Raw genomic sequence first — 26,323 nt, 5'->3', positions numbered from 1 at the left:
ACAGGTCAGGATTAAAGGGAGGGCAGGAACAAGTGACACCATAATGGAGTTCTAATACAGGCCACTCTACTAGGAAGACCAAGTGAAGCTCTCTGTAGACAGATAGAAGCAGTCCTAGTCCTTGTGTTCACAAGCCCTGGTCTGCATGGGGGACATCAATCACCCCGATATCTGCTGGAGGTACAACACAGCAAAGCATAAATAGTACAGGAGGTTCCTAGAATGCATTGTTGATAACATCCTCCTCCAAGTGGTAGAGAAGTCAATGAGAAACCACCCGCAGGTCCTGAGGGAATTGGTGGATGAAGTTGCGAAGCCACTCTATCATATTTGAGAAGTCGTGGAAGATGAGTAAAGTTCTTACTGACTGGAAAAAGGGAAATATAACTCCAGTTTTTAAAAAGGGAAAAAAAGAAGGATGCAGGGACTATAGGCCAGTCAGTATCTTCTCCATATCCTCCAAGGTCAGGGAACAGATACTTCTGGAAAGTATGCTAAGGCACACAGAAAATAAGGAGGTGATTGGTGACAGCCCACATGGCTTCACTGAGGATAAATCATGCCTGAAAAACTTGGTGGCCTTCTGTGACAGGATTACAGCATTGGTGGATAAGGGAAGAACAGCTGACACTGTGTACCTGGACTTCTGCAAAGCATTTAACACTGTCCTGCACAATACTCTTGTCTCCAACTTGGAGACATAGATTTGACAGATATACTGCTTGCTGGATAAGGAATTGGCTGCATGCACTTAAGAGTGTGGTCAACAGTTCGATGTCCAAGTGGAGAGTGGTGTTCCTAATGACTCAGTATTGGGACTGGCACTGTTGAACTGCTTTGTTGGTGATATAGACATTGGGACTGAATGCACCTTCAACAAGTTTGCCCGTGACACCAAGCTGTTTGGTGTGGTTGACATGCTGGAGGGAAGGGATGCCATCCAGAGGAACCTAGGCAGGCTTGAGAGTTGGGCCCATGAGAACCTCATGAAGTTACAACAAGAACAAGTGCAAGGTCCTGCACCTGGGTCAGGACAATCCCAAGCACAACCGCAGGATAGGCAGAGAATAGATTGAGAGCAGTCATGGAGAGAAGGGCATGTGGGTGTTGACTGATGACAAGTTCAACACGACCCAGCAATGTGCTTGCAGCCCAAAGAGTCAACCATCTCCTAGGCTGCATCAAAGAAAGCATGACCAGCAGTTTGGGGAATGTCATTCTGCCCCTCTACTCCATTCTCAAGACACTACACCTGCAGTACTGTGTCAGGCTCTGGTGCCCCCAGCATAAGAAGAACATGGACCTGCTGGAGTGAGTCCAGAGGAGGCCCATTAAGATGATCAGAGGGCTGGAATACTTCTCTGAAGACACACTGAGAGAGTTGATGTTCAGTCAGCAGAAAAGAAGGCTCCAGGGAGACCTTATAGCTTCCTTCTGGTATTACAAGAAAGATGGAAAGAGACTTTTACAAGGGCATGCAGTGATATGACAAAGAGTAATGTCTTTAAACTGAAAAAGGATAAATTTAGATTAGATATAAAGAAGAAATTCTTCACTATGAGGGCAATGAAGCATTGGAATGGGTTTCCTAGAGAAGGTGTGGATGTTCCATTCCTGGAAGTGTTCAAGGCCAGGTTGGATAGAACTTTGAACTACCTGGTCTAGTGGCAGGTGTCCCTGCTCACGACAGGGAGGTTGGAACTAGATGATCTTTAGGGCCCTTTCCAACCCAAACCATCCTATGATTTTTTTTGCCTATGCTACAATATTTTCTGCTTTTTCTCAGGCATGAGGACAGCCCAATAACCTAGCTAATGAGGGATTTGTAATGGGACCTTACAAGGAAATTTTCTTCAAACCACTATTAGAGCATTCTTCAGTGGGAAAGAGACACAGGGTGATCATGAGCAACATCTTGCTTCTCTGGTAGACGCTTTCACTACTCAGTGCTGCAAATGTAATCTTACATGACTAATTCCATCAAAACTGCAAAATGGTTTCATGACAAAACCATTTTCAGGCACTTTCAGTATCTGGTACAACAAAATAGAACAGTAGTTTTTTTGGAGGCATATTTAATTCTCTGCTTCATTACTAAAACAAGGCTGTTTATACTTCAATTGACAAATCAAGGAAAATGCATCTCTGATATGAACAGCGAGTGGGAGGACAGCTGAGACTCCCTTGCTTCATATCAGATCATCTATCAGGCTGTGTCCCCTCTCCGTGAAAATTTTAAAATAGCAGCAGGCGAATAATTCAGATTTTTTTTTTTTTACTAGGGAGAATTTCCTCTCTATTTCTCTCATCTCCAACTTTCAGATACATGAAGCATCCCTCACATGAACTGTGTTTCATTTGCTTTACACCAAACATCGAGACTGGAGGGATAGCTCTTCCTGTCCAGAAAGGCAAGTGCCTCCTACAAATCAGATCTCATGTATGCAGGTTCCATGTAGATGTCTCAGACACCCCACAGCCTTTCAAATATTTAAGTAATTGAGTTGCACTCATAAAATCAAGGTATGAGTTAGCAGCTCAGTTGCTGCTCTGAGAACATGAATATCAGTGCCACAGCAGGAAATCTAGATGTGAGGACTATTACGAAGGCTAATATTTCTACTTTTCCTTCTCTTCTCCTCTATCAGTTTCACACACACTTCCTCATTCTAGAATTTCTAAATATACACAATGTTAATAAGAGATGTATTTAATCTTAATGTTAAATGTGTCCAAATACTACAAAATACTATGAAAACAGTAAGCTTAAAGATGTTAACATGTCTCGGTTCCACAGATGGCATTAAAATATGGCCTTTTGTCTAAAATTTGAAAGGAAGTAAAATGTAGACACAGGTGACTATGAAGCAATTAGTATTTGGAATGTGCTAATCATGAAAAGAGAGCATAAAGACCTCATATTAGGCAATAAGCCAAAATGTAGGATGTAATTAAAAAATAGAGAAATTAGCTGGCATTCTATCTGGCATGTGACAATGTGTGGTAGGCTATATTAAAACAAAACAGTTTGTGAGAATGCTTATTTTTAATTGCACTAAGATTATATTTTATTTCAGAGGAGGCCTATTATGTTGCCTGAAGATAGCTAAATGGTTTTATATTTATTATATGTGACCATACAAAATAAAATACACCCAGTAAGAACCACAATCAGAATGGGTGAAACTGTGCATTTCCAAAATAAATTAACTAATTCTAACCATGTTTGCAACATTTTTGTTTCACTCGCTTTGAATATTCTGGCAAAGGAACTTCACTAGCAATACAGCCGACAACAATGCAAAATAAATGTTGATATTGGATAAATAAAGACTGATTGGGAGAGTTTGTAGATTTGCACACCAACCAAAAAACTAGGATCTTTAGACCAAAATTTAGCTGTTGCCAATTGGTTAGCTTAATTAGGAAATCAAGGAATATGGGCTGCACTACTCAATTTATGCAATGCGTTGCAAATTTTAATTATACTTAATGAATTGTTCAGGAGTACTTTCAGGTTGCTCTGTAGATCTGATCTGTTTCCTCAGGCTAAATATCTATGTGTTAATTTCTTTAACTGTCATTAAAGTCTTGAGTAACGAAGTATTAGGGACTATTCACCTAGTTCATATTTTCTTGTCCTTTGGCATACCTTTTTAGATCATATGGCTGCTGATGGTATTGATCAACTGCATGTTAACTCTGACTTCAATTTCATATATACTGTGAAACTCATTGAAAATTAATGGGACATATGAGTAATGCTTTACTATTTTACTGCACCATTTCAGTGTTTTATTTCACTAGGGCCTAAAAATCCCGTGGGTTACTTTCTTAAACTGGGATAAAAGAGGCGGAAAAAAATCAGAAGTTCCTGTCATAAATAATAATTTATTTTTTACTACATCTTGATCATTTTACTCCAGGATAGACAAGAAGACAAATGGAGAAGGTAATAACAGCCTTTTTTTCCAGGACTCTTCAATGGAAATCCAAAGTACACTTCTTTGATGCCAGAGACTTTGCGAGGCTCTTCACTGCAGAAGGGTAGGTTTCTTTATGTAAGAATGCACACTGGAGTTTTTCTAACACAAAACTCATCCTGGTGCTTTCATTGAGATGGTGTCATTTAATACATATAACCCTCAACATCTCTACACAAATAATTAGATTTTATAACTTATTTTAAACTGCTGTGTTGTATAGCAGAAAAATGTTACTGAATCTGCAAATTTATATAATATTAAAACAGCTCACATCTTCACACTGAAGAGCCCAACATATTAATAAATGTGAAAAAAATTAATGTGAATTGTGCAAACCCATAAACACATGAGTATTCTGCTCACTGGAATGGCTCACAGGTATTAAATGTATAATTTAAAACCTTTGTTATTTGAGTGAGTTGCAGTGTAAAAAACAAATGTCCATATTAAGAAAAGCTGCCTATATTGTATTCATTTTCCCAATTTTTGGTCATAGCCATAATTAACAAATTAACAGTACAATTGTCATATTGATTTATTTTTCAAATATTATTTCTAAAGGAGATTATTGAGAAGAAAAAGGATACAACCATGTATAACCTTGAACTTATTTGCTTTACCTTTAAACTATTGAAATTAAAGATACATTGTTTTAAGGTACTTCATATATCATTTCAGTCTTACCATTTGGAAAAAACAACCCCAAACAATGCAGAGAAATTAGACATTACTGTGAAGTCCCTAAGCTTAATGCAAAGAAAATTAAATTTCTTTACACAACACAGACAGAAATGAGAATCATAGGGTAATACATTCCTTGAAAATAAATTTATAAAGAATGCAATAAATCTTTTTATATAAATGAGAAGTATAGTCAGTATAGAGGCTTGATAGTTTAAATCATTATTGTTTCAGTGGCTGGAAAAGAGTCATATCTGTGAGTTTTCAGTCTACCAGAGCAGACTTCAGTCTACAAGAAGCACTGGCAATGCTGGATCAAAGTCTTAGAATTCTATCACTACGAATGCAGGAGGATGCATGACTGCCAAAAAGCATAAAGCACATCTACTGGAGCAGTTAGCACTGATTTTCCCTGATATAAATAATTAGCTGAAGTATAAAACCATAAAGAAATCTCCCTGTTATTCTTAAAGTAATCTAGAAACATATAACGATTTTTCAACTAAATTTTTCTTCAGACTTAACCTACATTTAATTAATAATCAAAACTTCTGTTTACCAAGCAGCACTATTCACACTGCAGAATCAGAGGTGTGGCATGTTGAATATATATACATATACACACACACACACATATATATTTCTACTGGAATGCTTTATGTAAAACCTGAACAATGTTAGTAGAATATTGTCCAGTCTGTATTGCTTTATTTTTTACATGCACTGTTTACTTAAATTGGTCAGTGCACAACATATTCTTTATGCAGTTTTCCTGATGAAAGATAAAAAAACCCTGTGCAGAGACAAGTATCTGAGACTGTCTTGACCCAATATACCACTAAACTATGGACAAATATGACTTGCTTTTTCTCAACTAAACCATTTCCTAGCTAAACAGTTGCTCAGTTTGATGGCTAATGATAGGAAATCATTCCCTCCTGGTTTTAACCTTTATCAGTAGTATCTCTTTCAATGGCACTATCTCAGTGCACCAGGCAGTAGTCTCAGGCAAAGAAAAGCCTCAGGTGCAGGTCTTGAAAGGAGTACTCTAGCTAGCTGCTGATAACACAGAAGGATATATGATGACCGCCAGTGTTTGCCACAGCAATGATGGGTTGTTACCTTAATTAAAAAAGATTATTTTTCCTGTGTTCCTAAGATTTTTTGAGTCTACCATCAATCAAGAACATTGACTCTACTTACTTACATAAATTAACTAGAAATCTACAATATTTCAATTTCTATCTCAAGGATATGATTTTCCTTCTTCTCAGAATTTTTCTCTTTTTACAACAGTAATCTTCCTTATGCACTTTATTTTTCATAGTTATTCTTCAAAAAGAGTTTATATGAAAACATACATTATCTTTCACACTGGAAGAGTTTATTGATGTATTCTTTTTTACTACAAAATGCTGTCATGACAATTATTTTGTCACTGAGATGTTGAATTTGGAGCCACAACTGCTGTATCAGTTTGGTTGGTTCAGTTTTGCGGTTTTGTTTCCTTTGATTTTGTGGTTTGTTTTTTATATTTTTTAAACAGTGTTGGATTTCATTTATACTACATGGTATGTTTTTCCCATTTATAGTCATTATTACTATAATTTAAACAGAGTACATCAATAACTATTTTTTACTCCACATCAAAGATCCAATGATGAAGGAATTTTGCTCACACTATACACCTCTGGCTCCGTCCTTCCTGTTAAAATACTAGTCCCTGTTATGTTATTAATGTAGCTGAAACATCAATGTGTCAGAATTTTTCATCTCACAATGTCTAAAGAAAGAACAAATGTAACTGGATTACTATGCAAGAAAAACTCACTTCCTGGTCATGCCAGATATTATCCTTTGTACTGAGTCTGCCTGGGATGCAGTTAATTTTCTTCATAGCATCCCATATAGTGCTTTGTTTTGGATTTGTGACAAAAACAGTGTTAGTAACGTAGGGATGTTTTAGCTATTCCTGAAGAGTGCTTGCACAGCACTGAGGCTTTCTTCACTTCTCACTCTGAGCCCACAATGAATAGGCTAAAGGAGGGCAAAAGCCTGGTATGGGATACAACTGGGTCAGCTGACTCAAGTTGACCAAAGGCATATTCCACACCACATTAGATCATGCTCAGTAGCAAAAAAAAATGACGGGGGAGGAGGAGAGTGTCCAGGAGTTGCTGATACATAAGGACTGCCTCTGCCTGGACATCAGTTGGCTGGTGGTGATTAACTGCCTTTGCATCACTTGTTTTTCTTTTGCGTTTCTTTTGGAGCAGGCAGCGGCATTTGGGTGGTTTTGGGTTTGGTTTTCATGTTTTTCTTTACTTACGAAACTGTCTTTATCTAAACCCACAAATTTTCTCACTTCTACCCTCCTAATTATCTCCCCATCCCACTGCAAGGCACAGGATGAGCAGCCGTAGCTGCCCACTGGGGTTGACTCACAACACTCTTTCAATGCTTAAGATCTTTTGGCAACTTTCTCTAAGGATTTTCTTTCAGTGGAATAACAGTATGGTTGAGCTAATTTGTTTGGATGGCCTACTTGATGATAGACATAGCAATTTCTATTCAGAGTGCTTCTGCTAGTACCACTTATGCCAATTCTCTGATTGAAATAATACATGAATACAAATGAAATGAAATATTCCTACAACAGTTTCCACATAGATATGCTCCTTAAGAATATCAGTGTTTTCTTTGATTTTTTTTTAGACACTCCTTCGAAAGTGGAAAAGCTTTGACATTAGCACTAGCATGAGTTCTATTCAGTAAATATTAAGACTGCTGAATACATTCTTGAAGATTCCTTAAGGAGAAAGCTTAAGAATAATAAAATCACTACATTCATGCCAAATATTTAGGAAAGTAGATTAGAATGACTTTATGCAAGGATTTCAGAATACAGATACTTCAGGCATTCCTGAAATAAAAAAGCCATGAAATATCACTTCAAGATAAGAAGCACCAGTGCAAATAATATAGGCCAAAAATACACAAACCATTATATATATACATATAAATATACGTTAAAATAAATCTGAGCACGTAATTTAAATGTAGGCTCAAATGCTGATAAATAGGTGTTTTACCTTCCTGCACAAAACACATTCAAAGCAATGGAACCAAGTAAAGTACTACTAAAGCTGAAGAATGGAATAAAAACTGTTCTGTATTTGACTTTTTAAAATTTTACTATTTATATTTTCTATTAATTTACATTATATTATTTTATAGAAGTTGCTAATCACTTCTTAGTCTGAAAAGTTTATTCAGGGTACTGGTTCTGATGAGCAAAAGCAGACAAGGGGGGTTGGCAGTGTTCGTTAGAGCTTGGCGTTGTTCACCTTGAAGACCTTGGAAGTTGATAACGAAGGAGCCAGCTAGCAGAAGTTTACTGATAAGTGGGCATTGGAATGCAGAAAGCTGGTGGCATTTGGTTCAGGAGTTTGAAAACAGCCGGAGGAGACTGAGTCTGCGCAAAGTTCAAAAAGAAAAATAATCACCCCGAGGAAGGCTTCCTACTTCATCCCTAAGACCCCGGCCAACGACCATGAGGAGGCACTACGCAGGCGCAAGACTGGAGCAAATTTTCCAGAACTAATTATAATATGAAGCGGGGAAAGGGTATGAATACGTAGTAGTACCTTATACCTATGCATGTCTTTACACTATAAGTAGCTGCTTGTTAAACTATATGGTGTGCAAGCTAGGAGGAGAACCTCCTTGCACCCCAGCGCTGGAAATAAACATACCTGCTTTATAACTCATTTTGGGTTATAGGGTTTGGTTCCGCAAATCATTTCATTTCACAAACTGTAACCCCTGAAAGTACAGGATCATGTTTTTCTTTCAAAAACTAAACCAATTTTATAGGTCAGTAGTTAAAAAGACATAATCTTAAGAAGTTATTTAAGAAAGTTCTTGTTTTCAATTGAAGTTTGGTCTTTTTCAAAGAATACTCACTTGGAAAGACAGATTTGTGGCAGACTAGGGACATAAATGCTTTGTGGGTTTTTCTTTTCTTCTTTTAAATAGGCATTTATTTTAAAATAAAAATATATCATCAAACCACACAGATATTCTTTATAAAAGTATAAATATTTAAAGTAGTTAAACAAAGATCTGAACCATAAATATAAGAGATTTCCTTAAGGTTTTCCTGTTCGCCGACATTCATACTTTTAGGAGAGAGAAAGGTTTTAAATTTTAAACAAATGACATCAGGTTGAAATTAATTTTAAGTATTACATAGAACAAGAAGAAAAAGCATATGGAAAATTTTCTCCCTTTTGGGGCATTCATTGGAGAACAGAGAACCTGGAGTAACTTTATATCATACTTGAACTGCATTTTATAAGGAATGAATACACAGATCTAAAGAATAGTGTACCAATTAATGGAAGTCACAAGACAACATCTTTCAGTTTCCAAAAGAATATATTGCAATAAAGATAAAGCTTTCTGAGCATATGTTTTGATGTATATTTTCTAATTTCAGTCCTTATTGATTATGTTTCACTGAACATTTATTACACCTGCACTTGGATAAACAGTATGCAGATTTTGGTGATAACTCTTCATGACTCCCTGTTCTCATAGAAGAATAATTCTAAAACTCTGCTTTCCTACTGATTTTGAACAGTGGCTGATTTTTGCTTTCCCCAACTTTTAATTTTCTTGCGAGAGTTTAAGATGTGTGTCCAGTCTGCTGCTCCACAATTTGTTCTATGGAACTTTGGATTAAGAAGCTAACTGTTTTCATATATTAGCAACACAGAAGAGTCCACCCAGTTTAAGTTCATGTCCTTGACAGTAGTCACAATCAGCAATTTTACAAAAATAGTGCAAGAAGAAGCAAGCTTTGCTGTTAAAAAATGAATGCATTTCATTGGGTTTGACTGGGATGGAGTTAATTTTCTTCATGGCAGCATGTATGGTGTCATTTTAGGTTAATAACCAAAATAGTGTAGAGAACACATCAGTGTTTTAGCCATTGCTGAACAGCGCACACAGAGCATCAGAGACTTCTCTGTTTCCCACTATCCTTCCCCCTGCATGGAGGTGACTAGGGGTGGGCAGGAGATTGGAATGGGATGCAACTGGGACAGCTGACTTGAGTTGACTAAAGGATATTCAATACCACATAACATCACAATTAGCAATAAAAACAGGGAGAGAAGTGAAGATCTGGAGTAGGGGGAATTTTTCTGAGGTAGGCATTGCTTGGGAGACCAGCTGGGCATTGGTCTGCTCCTGGCAGGTGATGAGTGATTACCTCTGCAGCACTTTATAGAACCATAGGACAGTTTGAGCTGGAAGGGACCTTAAAGATCATCAAGTTCCAACCCCCCTGCCATGGGCAGGGACAACTCTCACTAGATCAGAATGCCCAAGGCCCCATCCAACAGGGCCTTGAACACTTCCACGGAGGGGATATCCACAGCTTCCCTGGGCAACCTGTTCCAGAGTCTCACTGCCCTCATCGGGAAGAATATCTTCCCAATGTCTAGTCTAAATCTTCTCCCTTCCATTTTAAAGCCATTCCTCCTCAACCTAACACTACACGCCCTTGTAAAAAGCCCCTCTACAGCTTTCTTGTAGCCCCCTTCAGGTACTGGAAAGCCACTATAAGGTCTCCCTAGAGCCTTCTCCAGGCTGAACAACCTCAACTCTCTCAGCCTGTCATCATAGCAGAGGTGCTCCAGCCCTCTGACCATCCTTGTGGCCCTCCTACTCCATTCCAACAGTTCCATATCCTTGTTGTGTTGGGTATTCCAGAACTGGACACTCTTCTGTAGGTGTAGTCTCATGAAAGCAGAGTAGAGGTGAAGAATCTCCTCCCTTGACCTGCTGGCCACATTTCTTTTGATGCAGCCCAGGATGTGGTTGGCCCTCTGAGCTGTGAATGCACATTGCCAACTCATATAGAGCTTCTATCAATCAGCACCCCCAAGTTCTTCTCCATAGGGCTGTTCTCAATCACATTGTCGGCCAGCCTGTATTGGAACTGTGGATTATCCTGACCCAGATGTAAGTCCTTGTACTTAGCCTTGCTGAACCTCAGAGGTTCACACAGGTCTACTTCTCCAGATTGTCCAGGTCTCTCTGGATTTTTTTGTGTTGTTTTGCTTTCACTTGTTAAACTTTCTTAATTTTGACCCATGAGTTTTTCTTGCTTTTGTCCAATTCTTTCCCCCATCCCACTGAGCTAACTACTTTAGTTTCCAGCTGGGGTCAGTCCACCATATGTATTATAGTTCATCTCCATTTCAAAATTCTTAGCTACTTTAATAGTTCAACTCTGAATTTTTGCATTATCTATATAAAATTTAACTCTCTTTCAAGTCTCGATAAATATATTGCTTGAGGGCTACCAAACTGTAATGAGTTCCCTGTACTAATCAGGCATTATGAAAAAGTGTCTCCATCATCAACTTTTCTGCTTTTCAGCATAATTGACTGCCACTTTATTATTGTGCTAGAAAACAGGATGGGTTTCACAAAGAAACAATGTAACATTTCAGGCTGTATTAGTATTACTTTTCTGAGCATTTCACCTTTTATTCCATAGACAATGGTCAAAGAAGAGTACAGAATGCAAAAAATGACAAATATCTGCTCTTTCATACATCTCTTGGAAGCCTAGTCTTTTGACAGCTTGCAAGTCCTGAGATGACGAAAGGTGACTTCAATTGAGCAGTTTTCTGCCCCAAATGGGCATGTCAAATTTCATGAAATACAGAGCTCCCAAGTGGTTTAGAAAGTGAATGCCTCAAGGCTGCTTAGAAACCCATGGCAACACGATGGCAGTACAACAATAATGTGCTATTTGGTATAAAGATTTTCTTGGGTCCACAGAGTAGAATATAACGAACACATCTGTCAACACAGCTTTTCTCTCCTTCTTTCAGGAATGGGAAGAAAAAACACTTTTAAAGAGATCTTTTTAAATAAAAAATCAAATTTCTTTTTTGAGTCTCTTTTTGGCTGCTGGATTTTCGCAGCATTTTCCAAGAGTGTTTTTGGAATATTTCTTTAAACATAATGGAGATCATGTCACCTATTTATATGTATGTTGCAAATACTCTAATTTGATAATGATGAATGATTAAAGTACTGCGATTTGCATCTGCCTTTGAAAAAGAACAGAGAGGAAAAGCCATAGTACAAGCATTAAAAATAATGAACTAAAAATACTTATTGTGTAAAACTAACAAGTACGGGCAACACAGAGGGAAAGTAAAGTGGCATCCTGACAAACAGTTTAATATAGCAAGGCTGCACTACTCAGAAATATGGCAGCATATTCAAATTCAAGAGATTGTCTTCCTCAGGAAATCCTGTACTTGATAAGGCACAGACTCATTTGTACAAATACTTCTGATTCTATGATACTGATATCACAGATATATCCAAAAACACTGGCCTGCGGCACCCACTTATTACTGCAGAGAAACTTAAAAAAAAGTGTTTACTAATATCAAAATTAATGAGAACATGCATTTATAGTTCTTTTCCTTTTACATGAATGCAGCCTTTTTTTTTTTATTTTTTTTTTCCCTGGAAATTAGTACAGAAACAGGGGAGATTTTAAAGATAAAATCAATGTACTCAGAGAGACTGGACATTTAGAAGGATTCCCAGTGAGCAGTAGTCAGTTACTGTGCTATGCACAGAGGAGCAGTTTGACAGCCTGATACACCCAGACCTGATTGCAGAGGGATTTTTGCTGTCAGTTCTTATGGGTCTTCCACATTTCTACACTACACAGTCAGCCTCAAGAAGGTAATAAAGTTAGAAGTGATAAGGAACAAACAAGTTAGGTGGATCAGGGTCAGGAATAACACCAAGAAGTGATGATTTTTTAAAAAGTCGTCCTCTACTCTCCTCACTTCCTTCTTAACAGTGATTCCTTGTCTGAACTGGCAAACACTTTCAGCTATTTCCAAGTAATACAAAGGAAAAACAGAAAACAGTTGCCCAAGGTTCTTTGGATAAGGTTGTAAGCCCCCTTTGCATTAACACCTAAATTATTCATACGTAAAATTCATTTGGCCTGAAAACTATCTAATTTACTCACAAGGGAGGAGGAAAGAGAAAACAAAGAAAAAACATACTTAAAAGAATACTTTGAAACTGCTGTAGACTTAATATACAGCTCATTAAAACTAACCTGATTTGAATTATTGACTCGTGTCAAATATATGATTGGATCCCTCTGAGTTCATTGTAGGGTTTTTTCTATCCTATCATGTTTAACATATTCTTTAAGACAATATCCTGGTATACTGTTAAAAAATGCTAGCAATTACTATATATACAACTTTATATTATTCTAATGTGTACTGTGCACTTCTAAGAGGAAATAAGAAAGTACGTTTTCTGTTCCAAATTGTTTTTCATCTTCTTGCTATAATTATGCAAACTTTTCAAGGAAACAATGAGAGAAGGAGATTAGAAAAAGAATTCAGATAATGTGTCATAACACAAATGTTTGAACTTAGGTTATTGCTGTATTTCTGAGAAATGCAGTTGCAGAGGTATTCCACAAATGAAAGTGAAATCTTTACACTGCGTTACATCACAATATTCAATATGAACAAAAAATGAGGAACATTCAGAGTGTCAGCAGGAGAAATGGAGTTGTACACAGCATCCTTATTCAAGTAAAAAGAAGAAGATATGACTATATTGTTCCACCACTCCTATTTAGTTTAAATATTGCTGCTCTTTCTTTTTCATAAATGCTACAAACCCAATTTTTGTTTGTCTCAAAGAAACTAAAAACCAGATTTTACTGCTTTCCTTTCACTCTGGAAGCTTAAAAAAAAAAACTCTGAAGACAACTATGCATTTTATTTCAAAACTTGATATCTTGCAATTTCTTAACTTTTAAAAAAATGCAGTACGTAATCAGAATACAAAACATTAGAAGAGTAATAAAACATAGAAAGTGAAATTGCAGGCATAGGGCACTGAGATATTTTTTCTAATAAAGCTTCAGAAATCCCAGTACTACTGAACAGACTCTGGTTGCCACAGAAGCTGTCAGTATTCTGGAAAAACTGCAGCTGTAGTTTGAGTCCCACAGACAGCTAACTTCTGACAGCTGTGAATGGTTCTTTGTAAATGTAGACTTCTGCCTTCGACTCAAAGCCGAGCTCCTGGAAAAGCTCCAAAATAGCCACTCTTGTGTGGCTGAAAAATGCTTTAAATGCATGCTAGGAGATGGCATGGCAGACTAGGCGTATCTAAATGTGCATAAAATCTGTCAATGTTCTTTCTTTCCCCATACAGGAATTGCAAGTTGTCAATTTTACACTTTCTGTATACCTAAAACTGAGGAACATCAGTTGGTATAAGTAGTATTGTAGAAATGCAGGGTCAGAAATGTTGCAGCAGAGTGCAGTTGATTTAATGAAAAAGGTAACTTAGATTTCAAGTATTCAAGCAACCTGTTAGACAAATAACCTCAAAATGTTAGAAGATGTTAGAAACAAAACTGTCTTTTTTTTTAACATTATAATCAATTCAGCTGAAAGAGAGTTTCTTTCAAAGGCATCTTTTTCTATCATTATTTTTCCATTCTCAATTTAAATTGGTGAGATTTCAACTCGTTTCTTGGCAAGGAATGTATTTTAAAAACTGTACTTTATCCTGAGTTTTCCTTTTTAACCTCACAACCTTTCATCTTAGGAAGCCTACTGATCATATGCTCTGATTTATTTTTTCCCTATCTTGGGAATAACATACTTAGAGCATTCTTAGTATTTACTGTGATGCTGTCACCTCAGACGTCATTCAGGCAAACTGAATACACAAATTCTCCAAGGTATTCAGACACTGAACTCCAGGTCATTTCAAGCATGTTTTCAAAAAGCTGTAATGAAGGCAAATTGGTATCAGAAAGGGTAGAAATTTTACGCATATATGCACATATCCCTCATGCAGGTGAAGGGAAAATGTAGCCACTGTGTCCTGGGGAACTCTCTGTTTACTTTTCTTTTGTAGTTTTGTGGTATCTTAAAAAAGGCAGATGAGTGAGGAATGATGCATTGCTACTAGGTGGCAAGGCCCCAAAAAGACAGAGATATACTTGTGGGTATAATATATGAGACATATACAGGAAATACATTTATATATTTATATGCTCTCCTATACATACACACAGTCACATACACAGACATATATATGCATATAGGAGAGTTACATTGCTAGGACGTTCAAATGCACTTTGCCATCTGCAGACCCATTCTCTTGATGTTTCTCTGGAGCTGATGCAGCAAGCTTTTCCTTCCTTATAATGGAGCTATACCAGTTTTCAGAGGAGAAGAACCTATTACTCAGGGGTAGACTGACCTTTTTTCACAATGTATTAACTAGCTGATTTCAAAGAACTAAATTATCCTCATCACAAAGTTAGTTCTCAAGGATAAGCAAATACCACGCCGTGAAACTGAATCCTGAAGTTTCATCCAGCTAAAATTTTGGCAATTATAGTCAAGCGCATTTATGCATCTTGGCATTTTACTGGAGACCATCTTGCAAAACAAGTGATCAGCTGGAAGCAAATAATGCCACACAGTAGACTTCATAGGGATATCAAAGTTCACCTCACACTCATCTTTACAGTCTCTGGAACTGTTTTTTTTTATGTGAGAATATTGAAGAGTCTAGTAGTTATGATCTTCTATTCTCCACTGAAAAAAAAGAAGGGGAGGGGAGGGGAGGGGAGGGGAGGGGAGGGGAGGGGAGGGGAGGGGAGGGGAGGGGAGGGGAGGGAAGGGAAGGGAAGGGAAGGGAAGGGAAGGGAAGGGAAGGGAAGGGAAGGGAAGGGAAGGGAAGGGAAGGGAAGGGAAGGGAAGGGAAGGGAAGGGAAGGGAAGGGAAGGGAAGGGAAGGGAAGGGAAGGGAAGGGAAGGGAAGGGAAGGGAAGGGAAGGGAAGGGAAGGGAAGGGAAGGGAAGGGAAGGGAAGGGAAGGGAAGGGAAGGGAAGGGAAGGGAAGGGAAGGGAAGGGAAGGGAAGGGAAGGGAAGGGAAGGGAAGGGAAGGGAAGGGAAGGGAAGGGAAGGGAAGGGAAGGGAAGTATGTTACTAAGTTAAAGCACAGAAAATACATTTCATGTCATAAAATAAATACAGACTTTGTGACAGAATATTGTCGTATCAGATGTTTTATAAAGAAAGCAGAACAATGCCACAATCAACAGACTAGCAACAACATAATCATACAAAGAAAAAATGTAGAATCTCTGTTGACGGTTTTAAGAATATTGTAAGGTATTAAAAAAAAAACCAAACAAACCATAATTCTCCAGGCAAAATTCATTGATAGTCACTTATAGCACTTACACTGAAAATACTGTGAGCCAATACCAAAACCAATGCCTTCATGTGGCAGTTGTCTTTAACCACTTTTCAAAAAAAGTTTTATACCAGACAAAAATGTAGAGCTAACCTAACATTACGTATTTCCCATATATTCAGTATATCTCTGCTCTACCATATGCTGCTCCCCACTGCCCCTGCTACGTTAATGCAGATATACAGAGACACAAGAAGTTTTACCTGGCTCCTATTTTTGGGTGCTAATGAGTGCTCAGGCCTGCAGACTCTCTCAAGGGAAACAGAGATCAAGCTCTAGGCCATGTGCCAGGGAAGCAAAGTAATTAGCTTTCTTATGTTGAGTAAACAAAGAGCATAAATAAAGGGAATGACTCTGCTAAGTGCAGGCACTCATAAAGATTGATCCTGTGGGATAACTGACTTTCCACGCAGCACTAAATCTCCAGTGCAGGACAAGCTTCAGGAGAAATACATCGTGTAAGAAACCTAAAGGCATATGGCTTCAGGTATGCACTTACTTCAGACTCTCACTTCTAAGTTCTGGTCAACCCATGGTGCCACTACCACTTGCTGACATCTGACAATAAGCATGGAAGCACTGGAAAGATGCAGAGTTGTGTCAAAAAGTGTCATCATCCAGGTAAGTTGTTGATGATATCTGTTGATATATGTTGAAGGACAAGAAATGGAAAGACCTTTTACAAGACTCTTCTGTGGTAGATATTGGGAAGCAGCTGATATTTGCAAGTATGACATGTTGCTAATGTTAAAGAGCTTTGTTAACTATACCTCCTGAAAGGAGGTTGTAGCGAGGTGGGTGCCAGTTTCTACTCCCAACCAACTAGCAACAGGATGAGAGCAAACGGACTCAAGTTGTGCCAGAGGAAATTTATATTGGATATTAGGAAAAGTTTCTTAACAAAAGAGTAGTCAAACATTGGAACAGGCTGCCCAGCAAAATGGTGGAGTCTCCATCCCTGGAGGTGTTCAAAGAAAATATAGATGAGGCACTTTGGGGCACGATTTAGTAGGCACGGTGATGTTGGGCTGACAGCTGGACTTGATCCAGAAGTCTTTCCCAACATTAATGATTCTGTGATTCTATGTATTTGACAATACAGCTTCTGACTCTCCATGTTCCAAATCCAAATGGACTGTAGCAAAATTAGCAGGTCACAAAACAACACTGAAAAAATCCTCAGCAAAGCAATGAAGAGATTTGAAGCCATGAGTTGCTTTTAAGACCTACAACATCTCAGTAATTGCTGTGAATTTCTCATGGGCACTGTTTTTCTTCTGGGTGATGTGAAGAAGAATGCAAAGCTAATTAACTCTTAAAGAGGCTTGTACTGGATTATAGCACACGGAACATTTTTATGCACACTTATAATAAAAATTTCTGTTTGGTCTGACTCAGTCAAAATTAAGTTTTGTCTGCTTCAGAATTTTTTGTCCCTCACATTTGTTTATTTATCTGTTTTATGATTAAAGACTTCCCACGATATAACCTCAGTCTTGGATTTCTCATGACTAACCTTTAAAGAACGTAACATAATAGCGGAGGTCTTTCAAGCTGCTTAATTTCCAGAAATGAGCTTAGCAGCATATACACTTACTCATTTCAATGAGTTCTGGCATAGCTAAAAATAGATTCTTGAACTTGAGTTTCTCCCATCTAACTTTCAGCACTTAAATGAGCCTCAAAATTATCTTAGTTCCCTACTTTTCCTGAGGGGCAAAGAGACACAGTCAATTGAAAGAAATAGCCATCTTGAGAGGGTGATTCTGTTCTTAAGGAGGCTTTTAACACCTGTTTATCATTAAGTATAGAGACAGCCTAGAGCAAAGAAGACTCCATTAAAACAGTCTCCAGTATTTTATTCACTGTGCTTGAATTTTTCGAGTAAGAAAAGCTAGTGTCCCATAGGAGCGACTTCTGCCTCTTCAGTATTAGGTGTCACAAAAGGGCTCTTCTGAGCTTGAACTGTTTTAAATTACATTCTGACTTACCTAAAGTCCATATAAGCCCCCTTTTAGTATGCAAGACCCTGAACATATCCACAGGTTTAGCTCAAGTTATCATTTGATGTATTTCTTAATTAATTGAATTTTTAACTTTATAATCTGTATCTGTTGTCAACAAACTTTTCCTAAAATTTATGTTGAAAAAAGAGTAAACAGTAATAACAATAATGAATATTACATGATGCATTTTCTCAGATGTTAATTTATCTAATATACATGTCAGATGTCTAACTAAAGACTCTTTAATGCATTGGCACTCTGTAAATTAATAGCTTTGATTAGCAGTTCCATTCACGAAAACTATTGAAAGGATTCTATCCATAGTAGAAGCGTATTCAAGGCAATACGAAATTTGTAGAAGCATGCAAATGATGAAGCAAGACTGCATGGCAACTCCAGAGCTATTTCCTCTGAGTGTTTTTCAGGTATACCTACATACCGAAAAAAAAAATTATTTAATAAATAATGATAAAATAATTTGGAAAAAAATATATTTTCCTTATCTTGGAACAGTTTAACAGTTCTCTATTACTGGCTAGACTGTCCACTGACATGAAGTTCTGCAAAGCAGAACACAGAAAAAGAAATAGACTTGTGAAAAGAAATAGACTTGTGAGTGTGACCATTTAGGTTTAAATGTTGCCCAGAGTATCATGGGATGATTTGGGAAATGGGATGAATGTCATCTATTACAACAATTTTGAAAGAGTGTAAATATGACTTTTAATACAGAAGTACCATAAAGAAAAGTGAAGTCTCTCTGCTAAAAGATTTTGTTACTGGGGCTTCCATTTTTCTGAACTAAGAGTATCAGTGGAGTGAAATGTTACACATAATGTCAGAATTTGGTCTGGAACAAAACAAGATTTCTGTAAGTTAGGAAACTCTGAGAGAAAAAACAAAGATAGTTGAACTAGAAACAACAAAAAAAAGAAATTGTAGTGATATAGTTATGCCTCAAAATCTGAAAGTATTAATATTTTTTTTAAAAAATCATACCTGCTTTTTAATGCAGATTATAAAAATAAATCAAACTCAGATGGTGGCATACCAAAACACTATGTGCTAAATAGACATAGGAGATTATTAATTTACTGTTCAACTATATGATAATACAACATGAATCCAGGATACAGGTTTTTTTCACAATATGAAAATATTTATTACTTCTTACTCTATGTAAGTAATACATATGATATTTAAAAAAACACTTTTTACTTGAAAGAGTATGCTGTAAGCAGCAGCATATGATGAATGACTAGGGATTACATACTTCTGATATCTTCAAGGGACAGAAGGTTTTTCATGATAACACTAGATTCCTTCAGCTAAGACTTTGGAGTGAAAATATGTACGGGACATGCAAGTCAATTAAATCAGCTTTTATCAAAAACAGAAATAGCAAATAAACTATACAAGTTTTACAGTAGCATTTTGGGTGTTAGTGTAGCAAATTAAATGAAGTGATAGTCAGTAGTATATTGATAAATCACTTGACAGTCTTTGTTCTGGATATCCAGTCAAATCTGTAAATTTCATTGACAAGACTGATGACATCATTTTTATTTTATTTTATACTTTTCTGTCAGCATAACAAAGGCATTCTAGTTTATCTTTGATGTGAACATTATCCATTGAAGTTTATTAACTGTATGGCAAAAAAAAAATATATGGAGGTTTAAAATATTATTAAGAACAATGGAATATGTAATGAAAGAAAATATGAAAAAATAGAAAAATCTCCATTACAGATAATAAACAGTAATTGGTATTATAAGAAAACATAAGCACAAAGCAAGGAAATTGATTTCTTGTTATGGCATGCACATGGCATTTTGATCCATGTATAACAGCAAAAAAAAAAAAAAAGGAAACAAATTAAAATCCTCACTTCTGGCTACACAGGTCTGTTATCAGACACATATACCTATTATCTACAAGGCACTATCTAAGACAAACTGGCCTTGATTTAGACACCAGGCATGATTGCCTAGTAAGACTATTTCAAGCACTATTTCAAATTGTCTGCCTTTAAAAAGTATGTTTCATTTTATAAAGCTAAGTAAACTATTTCTTGCCATTTCCACAATAGTTGCAAAATTGTTTAAGTGCAAGCAATTAATCTAATTTAGTGTTACATAGATTCATTTCAGAAGCAGGCAACATTTTGTAAAGGAAGACAGCTTTCTAACAAACCTTGAAGTTTGCAGAACCTATGTAGGTTTCAAAATGCTAATGTTTATCTTAGGCAAGACAGACTTCCATGATTTAGATATTGATACAGTTATTTATCAAACTTCTGTGTTGCCATCCATTTCAGCAATATACTTGCATTAAAAAACGGATTGAAGCAAGAAATAAAAGGACATCAAACATTTCCAACATTTTACTATATCAAGAGTTAGATTCATTTTCCGGTTGAGATATTGGAGAGGGAGCTCTAAGAAATTAATTCATTCAATAAAGCACTCCATATTCCACATGCAACGTTTCAGTTAGCTGATGTCTCTTTTACTTCAGTTCCTGAAATGAAGACTGGGGGATAATATTTCCTTTAACCTCTCCTCCATTTGCTTTTTTTATTTTGGCTGGAAATTTCCAGGTAGCCAATGACAGTTAAGTAACTTCACACTATCCAGTTACCATTGGATTTCAACAGGACTGACACTCTCAGTCCCACTGATTTTTATCCAAGTCACACACTGTGATATGGTAAAATGTATTGACACTATCTGATTTTATATCTCTAATGGCAAATCCAGATCACATTTGCAACTTCTAGGTATTCCCACAGTACCAATAAACACAGGAAAATCCCATGTGGCTTTCTATTTAAGCTTTGAGTATGTTCACATCCCATAGGAACACGTATAGAGATCTAGAGCTGAAACTACATTAAATCACAAATTTCCTAACACTTCTATGCAGAAATAACCTTCTCATCAGTACTTTTTTCCTCTGAAGACTGTAATTCTGCCTTTCTCTTCAGCAAAAGGTTTGAAAAGGTGTTTGGCATATTATAACTAGCAATAGATTAAAACATAAATATTCGCAGAGCATTTTGAAATTATTAACAAAGGTGTATCATACAATTATTATGCTTATTTTTCCTTTATTCAGTGTATTATATTTTTAATGTCTGGCAAGATATCTGTATACTTTATTTAGATAATATATGCGCTATAGAAGATTTTATCACATATTTCACTACCATTTTTCAATTAAACTCATAAATTCACCGATAAGCTAATAAAACATAATCATTATTGAGTTTTACTCATAATAAAAAAACCGTAGTTTCTTAATTGTGTTTTCCACTGGTCTATAATGCCTAAAATCCTCTACTAACAAATCACAGTCTTCCTTCATTTGAACAGTAAACCAACAGTCCTCTTCCTTCCATTGCCTAGTGTATAGAAATTTTAAACTGATCACTAACAGTAAATAGTAAGTTAACAGAAAAAAGAAAGAAAAGGCCAGTCCTTACGTATCACTCCTCTCTTTATATATTATCATAAAAAAATGTACTCAATAAAGATGTTCAAGTCAAGCTGCTCTAGCCTATGGTTCAAAGAATATGGAACCACACCACAGAATGTCCAAAAAAAGGATTTTCAGTTTTGTAATAAATTTATCTCATACCTTTATTTGTCAGCAGTTGATCTACTCAACTGACCAGATATAGTCTAAGTTAAAATAGACAAGTGAAGATCCAAACCCAATTGTAGATCATTGTATCTGTCTCAATACAAGTTGCTTTCACTTTGACTTTCAGTCATTTTACTTCCAAAGAAGAACCACTAACATGAAGCAGACAAGGCTGACTGAGAACAACAAGCTATGGTTCATGAATTTATTCACCAGTTCATGTGTTTTCAGTACAGTGAACTACTGCACCTTTGGGTTAAATGACTGTGGATTCAAATTTTACAGCAAAATCATGACTCTCTTAAAACCAATAGGGACACTCCGGAAGGCCAGATGTACCCTAGGCTGCATTAAAAGAAGCGTGGCCAGCAGGTACAAGGAAGGTGATTCTGCCCCTCTGCTCTACTCTGCTGAGACCACACCCGGAATACAGCATCCAGCTCTTTTATTATGATTAATTTACCAAATAAAAACCTTAAACTGGGACACAGGAAGTTCCATCTGAACAAGAGGAAAAGCTTCTTTACTATGACAGTGACGGAGCACTGGTACAGGCTGCCCAGGGAGGTTTTAGAGTCTCCTTTTCTGGAGATATTAAAACACCACTTGGATGCATTCCTATGCAACCTGCTGCAGGTGAATCTGCTTTAGCAGGAGAGCTGGACTAGGTGATTCAGTGGTCCCTTCCAACCCATACCATTCTGGGATTCTGAGATTATGCGTAAACTAACATATTTTTCAGAAGATTTTTTTCCATTTTATGTATATTACTGTGTAATATCAAAATAACCATTCTAACAGTACATGAATACCCAGGTTATTTTGTTTTTTTTTTTTTTTTTTTAATTTATTTTTAAATCTAACTGCAAAATCATGCATCTCTTTATATGTCCTCTTCAGTACAGTGCAAAATAGTTGCCAAAAAGAACTCTAAAAATAAAAAAGAATGTTTACTATCATGTTTTCGACTCCTGCGGCTCAATTTCTCTTCCTCTTCTCCTTTAGTTAATGTTTTCATTAAGCATTTTCCTGCACATAGGTGCATATAGGGACACCTAGCGGCAGTAACTAATGAAAACTCCCCAGTCAGAAGAACTGGAGGTGTCACCACCAGTGGAAATCCAGATCACTCTGAATAGCCAGAACATGCAATTTCTGTTCCTAGTAAGGCTTCACCACTTTAACTGGAGTTAGTCCACATACTTAAAAGACAAAACAAAAGGCTAAAATACCCCAACACTATTCCTCACTTCCTTTTAACAAAACATAATATAGTCATAGTGCCTATTAGGCAGAGTGGTCAAATAACAGACTGGTTTTTAATTATCATTGTATAAATTAAGCTTCATATTTATTTTAAATAAAGATCAAACTGTTTCATTGGGAGTCAGCCCATTTAAGAGAATGCATGTGTATAAATACATGAAATTAGAATGTATTATATTTTGTAAATACATGTTTAAACACATAAAGTAGAAATCCATATGACTGAATTTGGTTTTAAAAATCTGTTTGAGTATTGAGGGTTTTTTTTTTTTAAATTGCATAAAATGTGTGCAGATTTATTGCCTTAACAATTCCAACAAAAATCAGAACAACTAATTATTCTCAGGAAAAACTATTCAAATGACAAAACATAAAGCTAAGCACCCAAATCCACTTATATTCACACACGGCTGAGTTTACAATAATATATATATGTACAATCCTACTTATCTTTTACAGTATTTAGATCTAGATCCAATATTCAGAAACCATTGAGACTACCAAAGTTCTTGCTAGGTTCCTTCATGTGTCTCAAGGATGTACATTCCTTTCTGTGTATTTTATTGCCAATAATATTTAACTCGACAGCAATATTTTCCTAGACATTAGAAATCGCATTAGTGCTGTTACTACTGAGTCACTTGGAAGTCTTATTTATACATTATCACTCCTGCTTGTTTTGCTTGTGAGGAATGAAGTTCAATAAAATTCCCATGTGATGACTAAGCCCCCCAAAGTGAACAGGACCAAGATAGGTCAGTCTCTTATGTTTCGATGTTGGTATAGTCACCATATTCAAATTTCTATTAACTAATACGGAGTAAAAAAATTAACCATTAAGACAGAAAACACCTGGTAATTCTCTGAGTTTCTTCTGTCAAATCTATTTTACAATACTGTAAGAAAACTAACCCCCCCAAAAAAAATAATTGTCTGATAGATTTGTACCTTAAGGTGATCCCCGTGTGCAAGAATATGAATAAACCTCTGTATAATTCATGTCCTACAATTGCCACCAGAAAAAAAACAAGAAGCTACTACCCCTGAGGAAGTGTTCGGATCCATATGGAATCAGAATTTTTTATTTCAGTTATTATGGATAGCTTTAGATACCGACTATTAGACATATTTGATGTAATATAATTTTAATTATTTGATAATTCTAAGTATAACAAGGAGACAAGAGAGGTGAAAAGTCAGATCTAATGTATAATATCAGAACAGTTTAGAATGTGTTAACACATAGTGGTTACTTGGGAAGATGAATGCCAGACCTCCAAATTTGTTCACCACTTTCCACTAGCAGGCAGTTCAGCCATTTCCAGGAAAGCGAGGCTCCATCACACGTAACGATTACTTGGGAAGACAAATGTCATAACTCTGAACATCTCCTCCCCCTTCCTTCTTCTTCCCCCTTGTTTATACACTGAGCATGACGTCATATAGTATGAACATCCCTTTGACCCTTTTGAGTAGTTGAGGTCAGCTGTCCCAGCTGTATCCCTCCCAACAAACACCTTGTGCACCCTCAACCTACTCAGTGGTGAGGTGGGGTAAGACGCAGAGGGCTTTGACATCATGTAAGCATTGCTCAGCAGTAACTAAAACATCCTTGTGTTATCAACATGGTTTTCTGCACAAATCCAAAACATAGCCCCATGCCAGCTACTATGAAGGAAATTAACTCTATTCTAGACAAAATCAGCACACAAATTTTAGGGAGATTTCTTTCTTTTATATAATTTAATCCAAGCCATGACCTATTGAAAATGCTGGAAATTTAGCTAACAATTTTTGGGAGAATGGAACTGAGTTGAATATGATTTTCGTAAGAAGTAGTAATAGGAAGAATACAAGCATAGAGCTGGAAGGGACTGTCTACATTTCTGCATCCTCATAGTTGTGGCTTACCATATACCGGATAAACAGTAAAAATAGAAATGAATCTATAGCACTTTTTCTCCAGATGGTATCTGTGAGTTTTGGCTGGGATAGAGTTAATTTTTCATAGTTGCTAGTAGGGGGCTATGTTTTAGATTAGTACTGAAAAGAGAGTTAACACAGGGGTGTTTTCACTGTTGCTAAGCAGTGCTTACACAGAATTGAGGCCTTTTCCGTCTTTCACCCCACCCTAATAGCGAGTAGGCTGGGGGTGCACAAGAAGCTCGGTGGTGACACAGCTAAAACAGTTGACCTTAACTGACCAATGAATATTCCATACCATATGACAATATGCTCAGCAATATAAAACTCGGCAAATAAGAACAAAGGAGGGAAAGTTCAGAGTTACGACATTTGTCTTCCCAAGTAACCATTATGTATGATGGAGTCCTGCTTTCCTGGAAACAATTGAACTATATGCTGACTGGAAGTGGTGAATAAATTCCTTGCTTTGCTTTGCTTGTGTGTGTGGCTGTCTTTATCTCATCCCATGAGTTTTCTCACTTTTACTCTTCTGATTCTCTCCCACAGCTCACCGTGGGGTGTGTGTGTGAGTGGCTGTGTGGTGCTTAGTTGCTGGCTGGGGTTAAAACATGACGTAGTACTTCATGCTTTCCAGTACTGAAACAAAGCCTTTAATTTTGCAGAAAAAAACAAAAGCCAGGCCACTAACGTTTCGTGGGGAAAAAGAAAAAAGGAGGGAAGAAGAGGAAAAAGGGCACCATCAATGGTCTACTGAGAGCCCTGGAATATGAGTCAATATGTTAGAAACTGCTTGCAGAATGTTCTAAGAATTAAAACCTCTCCCACTTCACGATGAGAACAAAGAAAGAAAGAAATTAACAGTACTCAGAATCTAAATTATACAACAAGAGGAGAAAACATCTTTCCTGACCTGAGAGCCTATAGTAAGCCCTCAGGCAAAGAACAGATACAGTATAAGTGTAGAACAACCATATTCCATCTTCTTCAAAACACCATTTCCTTTCCAATTTGGCACAAATGTTACTTTTCTAACAGGAATTGTCCCATTCACCTGCACAATGCTTTCTGTTCAAGTTCTACCTCAGAACAACTTCTGTATATTGGCTCAATTACCTGTTTAGAAGACTTTTCCTATCTCACTTCTCAGTTAGTAAATTTCTTCTTATTTCCAGACTATGCTAAAATATTATCAGTACATAAGTATTTGATGGCAAGCCAACATCACTTTCTAGTTTAAATGCTTTCTGCCTCTTTATAGTATTTAACTTAAAACGCATTTATAAGGAATCATGTGGCCTTTCAATGTCTACCTGGCTATGTAAAGCATTAAAAAAAAAAAAATACTGTTCTGTAAACATATTTTCCATGCCCAAATTACCCTAGTACCTTCTGATCCTTAAACCTCACCTTAAGATCTTCTTTGAGAGTATGACTAGAATCATCC

The sequence above is a fragment of the Cuculus canorus genome, chromosome 1 (assembly GCF_017976375.1).
Source record: "Cuculus canorus isolate bCucCan1 chromosome 1, bCucCan1.pri, whole genome shotgun sequence".
Taxonomy (NCBI): domain Eukaryota; kingdom Metazoa; phylum Chordata; class Aves; order Cuculiformes; family Cuculidae; genus Cuculus; species Cuculus canorus.
This window is presented reverse-complemented; position numbering follows the sequence as displayed.